Here is a 10,736-nt window from a genome sequence, read left to right on the forward strand (position 1 = left end):
ACATTTCAAAGAATAAATGTATATAACCATTGATTTTAATCAATTTATATATTTATAATACAAGCACACAGCTTGATTGGATTTTTGATTTTGATTGGATATTGAATCTACTGGAGATAGAACCTTATAATCCCAACTCGGTTTATGTTTTTGTGAGATGGAACCTTTTTATTTGATTAATTATTAATAACTACTAACATTTTTTTTTTTTTTACAAAGATAACACCACACAGGCATTAATAAACACCTAATGGATCAGATTATGTCAAAAACTCAATTTCGACCAAAAGTGGAGATAGAACCTTATAATTCTAAGCTCACGACTTGTACCTGTATGGCGATGACATTGATAAATCACACAAGAAACACCGTCCTAAATAATGTTACATAAGCTGCCAATTAAACCCATTTAGAGTGTTCTACTATTTCTAAATGTAATAAATTTATCAAATAGGCCAGTATCGGCTAATTAAAAGGCCTAGCTGATAAATTGGTGTATCACTATATGTGCAAGCTACAGTTCTGATGCTGATCTGCATGTACAAATTCTATTATGTTGGTCCAGCACATCTCTAAAATGCTATGGAACTCTTTGCTCAAGGGCACTCAGTTCCCTTTCAAGGGAACTCGCGTTGCGTCGAAATTGACGCTATGGGAACGCATTGCGTGATTGCATCATGAAGCACTTGTAAAATCAGTCCAATGGCGTATAGGCGGGTGACGTCATGGCAGGAAGCTATAAAGCGCACCCAGACCAAACATTGTCAGCTTCTGTGTCTTCAGCAAGCGCTCTCTGTGAAATCTGTCTCTGTCTATTTATTGTTGTTTGTCCTCAAGCATTTTATATATCTAGACAGGAATATAATGGCGAGCAAACAGCATTTTGGATCGTGTGTTCCTCCCCGCCCTCGCTTCATTACGAGTGGGGATACACGCGATTCATGTGTTGTTTGTTTGGGAGAAGAGCATGCACGGTCAGCTCTAGTAAAATGGGGCTGACAGTGTTCATTCATAATTCCTGACGTGTAACATATGCACTTCGAGAGTTTTAGCTCTGCTCCTGTTCGCTTTCTTCTCGAGGGAAGAAAGTAGAGAAAGATTCTTTGGCTTGGATCTCGCGTTTGCCGAGGCAGCGCGTAGATTAAGGCTACGGGTCTGCAATAAAGATTCTGTGACTCGATCTCGGATCTCGCGTGTGCTGAGGCAGCACGTAGATTACGGGGCTGCAATAAGAATCTAATGGCTCAGATCGCGCGTTTGCCGAGGCAGCGCGTAGATTATGAGTGCATCTCTGCAATAAGAATCTAGTGGCTCAGATCGCGCGTTTGCCGAGGCAACGTGTAGACAGGGTTCGTACGGTCATGAAAAACCTGGAAAAGTCATGGAATTTTAAAATGGCAATTTCCAGGCCTGGAAAAGTTTTGGAAAATGAATAAACTCAGAAAGTTTTGGAAAAGTCATGGAAATTTGTTTTTCAAAATATCCGTGTACTTGAATTTGTTTAATTAATAATATTGGTGAAACAAATTGCAATACTTTTTTCGTTAGGGTGATCAGTCGAATCACGTGACTCACTTGCGGCGGATTTTGATTGTAGGTGGGCCTCCAGAAAACTAGATGGGCCAAAAGAAATGGGTTCCCCTTCATGTCCGTTTCAGCGCTTTTCTGCGGCACTGAGGACAGCGACTAAGTAGCCATACCTGTGTGGCTCTTGTGTCGCTGTCCTCAGCTCAGTGCTTCAAATGAAAATAAGCTGCTTTGCGTTTTCATATATGCTATATAGCTACCGTCTGTATGCGCCTTTCCATTACAGATTTGAGCAAAACTTTTTTTTTTCTCCTAAATATCGCTAAATAACTATTGCAAAATGACGGCGTTTCCATTAACCGATGTTAAGACTAAAACTTTTTTTTTTCCTCTCGCGATCAGTCATTCCAAAAATCATGGCAACGGAGGACGTTAGTAGGTTTATATCTCAGCCACCGCCCTACAAATTATTATTATTAATAATATAATATATCAAAAAGAAAAAATATCGACGAATTTTCAGATTTTTTTTGACTTTTTGCCTCTTTGTTAAACATTTAAAATATATACAAATTAATATGGATGATTTATCCTTTTAAAAAATGTCTTTTGTCTTTTATTTTCCGTGTTCGCATTTATGAGGAAAAAACAACATTACATGACATTCCATTATGGTAATGAGTGCTCTGAAAGCGGCACTAAAAGACTTTAAAACTTACACAGAGACCTCAAACAGAAAGCACAAAGCCTTTCTAAACGAATTTCGTTTTGTATTAATTGTATCTTGATTTTAAAATATGTTTCATTAACCAATTGCTTAATAAATAAATAAAAAGTAAATAGCAGAAAATAGATAATCACGACACAGAGGCGCAGGAGTGAACTTCATCATCCATGAACCGAAACTCAGCGTAAAAGGTAGCCTACTCGCCTCACAGACCTAAACAAAACTGAAATAGGCCTATATCTATTATCTACAGAAATCTCTACTTTTAAACAGAACCATTCAAAACAAAATAAAACGATGTAGCCTAATCAGGGTCCGAAATTAACACCCGCCAAGCGCCAAATGCGGGTGGATTTTCCGTTTGGCGAGTATATCTCAAAAGGCTATCAAAAGGCTAAGGTGAATGTTCATACCAAAATAATAAAATTGTCAGCGCGCACGCGCTCTTCTGCCTCTTAAGAACGAGCAGAGAGAGAGCGAGTGAGCGAGCGAGCCCCGGCCGCGCGCGCGCACTCACTATTCAGAGCGGACAAGCGTCAAGCTTCCCTGTACTTTTTGACAAGCGTTCTTGACAGGGCGGCCAGAGCTTCTTTGCAGCTCAAGTCGGCGGCGGTGTGTACGTACAGTTAACGTTCTATCTGTTGACGGCGCTAAGAAAAAAGGATATGTGAAGCTCCCGCCACTGGAAGAAGCGGTCGCCGCCCATTTGTGTCCTGCTCATCAAAGCCGTGCAGAGCGTCTTCAGCACTCGCGGATCGTGCATACTCTGCCGCTGGCCAGGCTGCTTCTGCTTTACACACCATGGCCGTTCTTTTCTCGATAAAATTAGTTTTCTCATAGCGTTTGCAACGCAATACTCGTTCCCTTATCTTTCAGGGAACCGAAGTTACGTAAGTAACTTACCGAGTAGGGGAGACCGGGGACAGTTGCAACAGGGGATGGTTGCAACATGTCATTTTTCTCCAATCAGAAACAAGCTAGAGTGATGACACTCATACTGCACATGCACAGTTAGACCCTCCACCCACCAAGAAGACAGTAGACATATTCAACATCTGCTGATGTATTTATTGAACAAAACTTGTTTTGGAGGTATGAAAGTAATTTTTTTCATGAGATATATTTTTGTCATACTGTCCTGAAATTTTGTATGATTTAATCAACACTTACATAGTTTGAATTGTTGTTTTGTTGACTACTAAGTGACATGGTTAGCATGTGTCAAAGTCAGTGTGTCTAGCAGGCATATGATGTTCTGTCATGGCTGATAGGGTTGGGGACGGTTGCAACATGTTATAAATTGCATGTTTAATAAAAGTTTGTTGCATTGCAAATTGTTAAATTCTTCCTGTCTGACACTGAAATATGGAGAGATTGAATAGCATCTGTAACACCTGCACACTGAATCTATGTAGGCCTATGTTCTACACATAAACAAACAAAACTCAATAACTGTTATTTGATAAATATGACTAAATAAATAAATTATAGGCTACAATAATATTATTGAAATAAATAATACTATAATATTATAGTAGGCCTAAAACAGTTAATATTTTCAGAATTCTTTGCTCATTGAGACAAAAAGCTTAAGTTAATTAATGAAATTTAAGGTATTTTTAACGTGTTGCAACCGTCCCTGGGTTGTGTTGCAACTGTCCCCTGGGTCGGGGTCAGTTGCAACATCTGACTTCTTCCATTCAAATAAATACTGTGAACGATGTGTCATATATAATCATCTTTAAATGGTATGGGTAATTAGCAGACAGATGCAAGTTTAATATATACAAATTTGGTTGGTCTAGTCCAAGTAGTCTCTGAGTAATTGAGAGAAATGCAAAAAGTGTTGCAACTGTCCCCGGTCTCCCCTACGTTCTGCCTTCCCTTCCACATGAGTCAGGAAACAAAACTGACAAAAATATATATATATATATATATTTCACCCCAATGATAGTAATATTTCATATATTTCTCTCATTTTGATCAATATATATATATATATATATATATATATATATATATATATATATATATAGGCTATATATATATATATATATATATATATATATAATATTATTATTATTATTATTATTATTATTAGTTTTTTTATTATTATACATTTCAAATTTTGCTCTGGACAATTTTTTTTATGTTTGTATTCAACATAATATGCCTACCTTATTATCTCAATTAAAAGTACTGAAATGAATGTAGGCTATATGTGACCAAAAAAAAGGCTGTTTATTATTTTGGCCGGTAAAAAATATGCTTGTGGATTTTTTCATCTACCAGTCCCCGTGGCAGGTGAGCCAAAAAGTTAATTTCGGACCCTGAGCCTAATCCGTATGAAATGTGCATTTCTCTCCGGCGTGTTCACTACTAAGAAGATCGCGAGTCAGTCAACTTCGTCTTTGTAGTCGACACAGAACACACTTGTTTATTAATAAACAATTAAAATTGAGAGAGAGAATATAAGATTAGTTTGACTCATTTTGAGGACTTATAATGATCTGTTAAGATAGAACGTTCACCTAATTCTGATTAGTCGAGAGGATTTATCCGTTTAGGCTAAAAATAGGGTCGGCGATTTGGAAAGAAATTGCATCTTGCAGTGGCCTACATTTTAAACAAGGAAATATAGCTATTTGGCATGAAACATTGATGGAGCAGTGAATAGGGACAATCTCGTTTTTTTTGTTGTTTTTTTTTTATGGCGTTTATCGTGTTTTGGAAAAGAGCTCTTCAAGCACATTTTCCATCCGCTACTAACGTTACCCGCCCGCAAGGAGTTCATTATCCACCCGCATCTCCGCCCGTGAATTTTAGGAATTTATTTTGTATTAAAACATTGCTTGTTCATTTATTTTATTCAAGATATGGGGTGGTAAATTTGAACATGGATTTTTATTCTTATTTTACATGTATACACAGACGTTTTATTGAACATTATGTCATGAATATTTAGGCTACCTTTAAGTCATGGAAAAGTCATGGAAAAGTCATGGAAATTTAATGGTAAAAATGTGTACGAACCCTGTGTAGATTAATAGCTGATATATTTATACACAGGTAACTGAGCAGACGGGAATTTCCTTTTCTCTCTTTCTCTATTATGATTGTTTGCAAACTAATCATGTGTTTGTAGACTATTGTTGTGGTTCTTTTTGTTTGAGAATATAATATGAATTTAATTCGGAGAAATTAAATATTTGTCTGGCTTTGAAAGAAGATGAATGAAAATAATATATTCTATTTTTCATCCAGACCAAGTTCTATATCTGATCTCTGGGGAGTTAGATGTCTATATTAATGTAGTATTCAGCCTTTCATCCAGACCGTGTTTACTTGTCTGGTTGATATTGGCTGCATTTAATTTTTGAGAGAATTAAATATGTACTCTTCTGATCTCTGAGGAGTTATGTCTATATTAATATAGTATTCAGCCTTTCATCCAGACCATTTCTACTTGTCTGGTTGACATTTGGCTGCATTTAATTTTTGAGAAAATTAAATATGTACTTATCTGATCTCTGAGGAGTTAGATTTCGGTATTAATATACTATTCAGCCTTTCATCCAGACCGTGTTGACTTGTCTGGTTGATCTTTGGCTTCATTTGATTCTGAGGAAATAAATGGTGAAATTCCTGGGGGGAAATTAATAACACCTCATTATACGGTGTCCATCTCCCTTCGGTGCTCTCAGGGGCCGTTCTGCCAACCCCATCATCTCGTGTGCTTCGGGGCGCAGCGGTCTCCAGTGAATTCTAGTCTCAGACGAGCCTTTATCTCACTGTCCGCCCGGAAACGTAGCGGCGCTGGGATTCTTGCCCCCTCCGAGGAGGGTCTCAGAGCAATCATTTTCGCTGTTCCCTGCCGGTGCGCCGCTTCAGGGCAAAGAATTGGTCGCTTGAGTAATACCAGAGACCAGTCTCGAGAGGCTGGTTCTCTTAATTTCTGGTGGGAAGTGGTTAACACCTCACTATATGGAGCCCATTTCCCTTCGATGTCTTTGGGGGGCCGTTCTGCCAACCCCGCCACCTCGTGTGCGTCGGGGCGCAACGGTCTCTGACGAGCCTACATCTCCGTGTCTGCCCGGAAACGTAGCGGCACTGGGATGTTTGCCCCCTCTGATGAGGGTCTCAGAGCAGTCAGTTCGGTTGTTCCCTGCCGGTTCGCCGTACAGGGCACCGAATTGGTTGCTTGAGTAACACCTAGAACAGTCTGGAGAGCCTGGTTCTCTTAGTGTGGGAACTTCTGCCAAACATATCTCAACAGAAACAGAGTGTTTGCTCCTGATCCCCCAATAAAAGACTGGGGTTGGGTTGGCACTCTCAACTGCAGCCTTCAAGGGGTAAGGCGGATCTGAGGACCGTTATTATTTCCAAGAAGGCTGTGGAGAAAAGGTCCTGATGCTCGAGGGGTCAGGCCAATGAGGGCAATCTCCTCTGAAGGGAAGCGGTTAACACCTCGTTATACGGTGCCCGCTGCCCTTCGGTGCCCTCAGGGGACAATTATGCTAACCCCGCCACCTTGTGTGTTTCGGGGCGCAGCGGTCTCCAGCGAGCACATATCTCAGGGTCCACCCGGAAACGTAGTGGTCCTGGGATGCTCCAAGGAGGGTTCCAGAGCAGTCAGTTCGATCGTTCCCTGCCGGTTCGCCGTACAGGGCACCGAATTGGTCGCTCGAATAACACCTACACCAGTCTTGAGAGACTGGTTCTCTTAGTAGATTTTTTGGCAGCGTGGGAACTTCTGCCAAACATATCTCAACAGTAGCAGAGCATCTGCTCCCGAGCCCCCACTAAAGGACTGGGGTTCGGGCTGGCACTCTCAACCACAGCCTTTAAGGAGTAAGACAGATCTGAGGACCATCATTATTTCGAAGAAGGCTGTGGGGAAAATGTCCTGACGCCTGAGGGGTCAGGCCAACGAGGGCAGTCTCCCCCGAAGTAAAGCGGTTAACACCTCATTATACGGTGCCCGCTGCCCTTCGGTGCCCTCAGGGGACCATTATGCTAACCCCGCCACCTTGTGTGTTTAGGGGCGCAGTGGTCTCCGGTGAGCACATATCTCAGGATCCACCCGGAAACGTAGTGGTCCTGGGATGCTTGCCCCCTCCGAGGAGGGTCCCAGAGCAGTCAGTTCAGTCGTTCCCTGCCGGTTCGCGTTACAGGACGACGGACTGACTGTTCAACAACAACTAAATCCAGAAGCCGGTCTCGAGAGGCTGGTACCTCTGCTAGAATTTTTGACAGCGTGGAAGATGCTGCCAAATATTTCTTGTTGGGTCCTGCAGACCATAGAAAAGGGTTATCATCGGGTCTCGCCCGCCCAGGTTTATGGGGGTACTATCCGCCGTGGTGGGCCCCAAGCAGGTTCTGGTAATGGAACAAGAAGTGAAAACCCTGTTGGAGAAAGGGGCCATAGAACATGTACCTCCCTCCAGCAGGGACACCAGTTTTTACAGTTGGTATTTCATTGTTCCAAAGAAGGATGGGGGGTTGCGTCCCATTTTGGATCTGAGTGTTCTGAACGAGTCAGTCATTCAGCTAAAGTTCAAAATGTTAACACTGAGACAAATCATGCCACAGATCAGATCCGAGGACTGGTTTGTCACGATAGATCTCAAGGACGCATACTTCCACATTTCCATCCTTCCATATCACAGGAAGTTCCTGAGGTTTGCTTTTGGGGGCAAAGCATACCAATATCGAGTTCTTCGTTCGGCCTAGCACTATCACCCCAAACTTTCACGATCAGTGTCATCAGTTGGCAGTTCGGCATCGATCTCGCACACAGGAAAGAGTTGCGGTTACGGCTAAACGCCAAAAATAGTGTGCTTTCTCCACTACAGAGGACCACTTTTTCTAGGCGTGGTTGGGACTTAATGTTGATGCAGGCATACCTCTCACCTGCACGCATAGAGTACATCCTGTCAGCTGTGAAAAGAATAAAGCTAGGCCAGTCACTCACTGTGAAACAGTTTCAGAGACTGTGGGGTCTGATGGCAGCAGTGTCCAACGTGATACCTTTTGGCCTGTTGTACATGAGACCCCTGCAGTGGTGGCTCAGGACCAAAGAGTTTCCCCGAGGGGCAACCCCTTTCACATGATCAGGGTCACGCGGCAATGCTTACGTGCCCTAGTTATGTGGAAGAAGCCTTGGTTCTTGTCCCCAGGATCCTGTGCTGGGAGCTCATTGTCGTCGCTTAACGCTTACGACGGATGCTTCCCTCACGGGCTGGGGTGCGATCATGGATGGTCGCTCGGTGCCCGTGGACGGGTCACCATCTCACCTGGCACTTAATCACCTGGTGATGATGGCTCAGGCTCTTCATCCCTGGGCACCAGATTCAGGAAGCAGACATCCTGTCGAGGCAGGGGCTGAGGCCCAGGGGAGGGAGACTCCACCCCAAGGTGGTGGAGCTCATATGGAGCTCATATGGAGCTCACGTGGCAGTTCAGCATCTGTACATGGTTTCCCTGATTGTTCTACTTCCGGGAGTTCTGGAGAACAGAGTTATGGGAGTATGGGTTTGGCCCCTGAGGGGGCCCAACTCATAGACTCGGGTCTCTCAACTGAGGTTGTTGAGGCCACGATCTCTCTAGAGCTCCCTGCACAGGAAACAAACCGGTTTCCTCCATGGTGCGTTGAAGCAGGAGCAGTATGGTGGCTTTGTAGCCTTGTATTAGGGGTATCCCTACAAGAGGTGCTAGATGCGGCGGGCGGTTCCTTTCCGCACACACTCATCGGGTTTAAAACCTATTTTTGGGCTTCACTCCTGGGTCCCAGGTTATTCTGTCTTTGTTGTGCTCGCCTGATTTCACACAAGACAGGCACTGGTCACTATGGTGGCGTTGGTATAGACGTTCCCATAGCGTCAATTTGCGTCACCTTGCCATACTTCCGGCGTGCCTGTGATCGACTTGCTTCGACCTATCAGAAGTTGACAATGTTTGGTCTGGGTGCGCTTTATAGCTTCCTGCCATGACGTCACCCGCCTATACGCCATTGGACTGATTTTACAAGTGCTTCATGATGCAATCACGCAATGCGTTCCCATAGCGTCAATTTCGACGCAACGCTCGTTCCCTCTTCAGGGAACCGAGGTTACAGTTGTAACCGAGGCATTTTGCAGTTAGATTGTTTTGAACCCCAGATCCCAGTACAGTAGCTGCATCTGAATTCACATGCTTTCAGGTGTATGTAAATGCAGAACAAACTTCTCAATTATTGATGTAGTACGTTATTAAGCATATCTCTAAATTAAATTCCCTTTTGTCAGTCTATAACTTGGCCAGTTACATTATGTATATCTGAAAGCTTGGCTCAAGCTCTAAGGTGTAAAGTGAACCTAAGCAATCAAGGCTGAACAGTTATTAGGAATGGTTGCCAGGGTGGGCAAGACCCTCCTGTATAGCTGAGCCTGATAAGCATTGTTGCCATATTTGTTTACCCTAATTATTAGACACACCAGTGGGGTCAGTCATGCATTTGGAAAATGATTAAACTGTGATGTGTGCAAATCATGCTTGCAAAAGGTGTAAACAGATGTACTGATATAATTGTATATAGCCTGTATATGTGACAGTGATTTCATCAAGTACAAGTTCCTGGATCAGCATCTTTGTTAATCCTCGAACATTCCAATCAACCAATCAGATATTAGGGATAAGTTTAGGCTTACAACCAGGGTTAGGTGTTTCTACATCAGTGTTATTCACCTATCATTTCCATATGATTTTTTATGGGTTACTTATGGGAAGGGGTAGGACCAAATTTTCAGACAGGAATGTTGTTCCAGGATCATTAAAATATGTTGAACCAGGAACATGTCTTACTTGGCAAAGTCACAGTGACCGTATATATATATATATATATATATATATATATATATATATATATATATACTATATATTTTGTGTGTACTTACACTTATCACAAGTGGATTGGGTAAACATGTACTGTACATAATGTTTTTTGTTTTTTTTTACCTGCTGTATAAAAGAAAAAAATCCAAATCCAAATTTTGATCAAACTTTTCTACAAATCTTAATACAGTTTTACTATGTCAGTGCTAAAGTTAAATGTTATCCTCTGATGTTCACCTCAGCGGCTCTGCAGTCTGTACTGAACAGCTTCTTCCTGTCAGTCACTCTACAGGAAATAATGTCGTACACTGTGGCCTCTTAACTAGAGCTCTGTTTGAGATCACATCTTCTCCTTATATGGACAAATGATGTGATTTGTGGTAGTACTCGCCTAAAGCCCGCAATCTTTTATACCTTTATTATGCTTTTAACCATTTTGATGTCATGTCTGGGGTGCATTTGCTTGTAGATGTTTGTGGTAAACGTGTGGCTGAAACAACATCTTGATTTCAGATCAAAAGTTAAATATAGTTAGCAAAGATCTCTGATGTGGTGCAATGGCTATATCTTTAAACCCTTATGCATTGTATATGATTTATGGGGTTCCAAT

General features: G+C 42.1%; 1 pseudogene across 1 annotated transcript in view; it reads left to right on the forward strand.

Moving 5' to 3' along the window:
- The window catches only part of LOC309488496 (secretory phospholipase A2 receptor-like), a 103,928-nt pseudogene that overhangs the window by 45,866 nt on the left and 47,326 nt on the right, over window positions 1–10,736 (forward strand). The window lies entirely within an intron of this gene.

The sequence above is a fragment of the Leuciscus leuciscus genome (assembly GCF_965113295.1).
Source record: "Leuciscus leuciscus genome assembly, chromosome: 2".
Taxonomy (NCBI): Eukaryota; Metazoa; Chordata; class Actinopteri; order Cypriniformes; family Leuciscidae; genus Leuciscus; species Leuciscus leuciscus.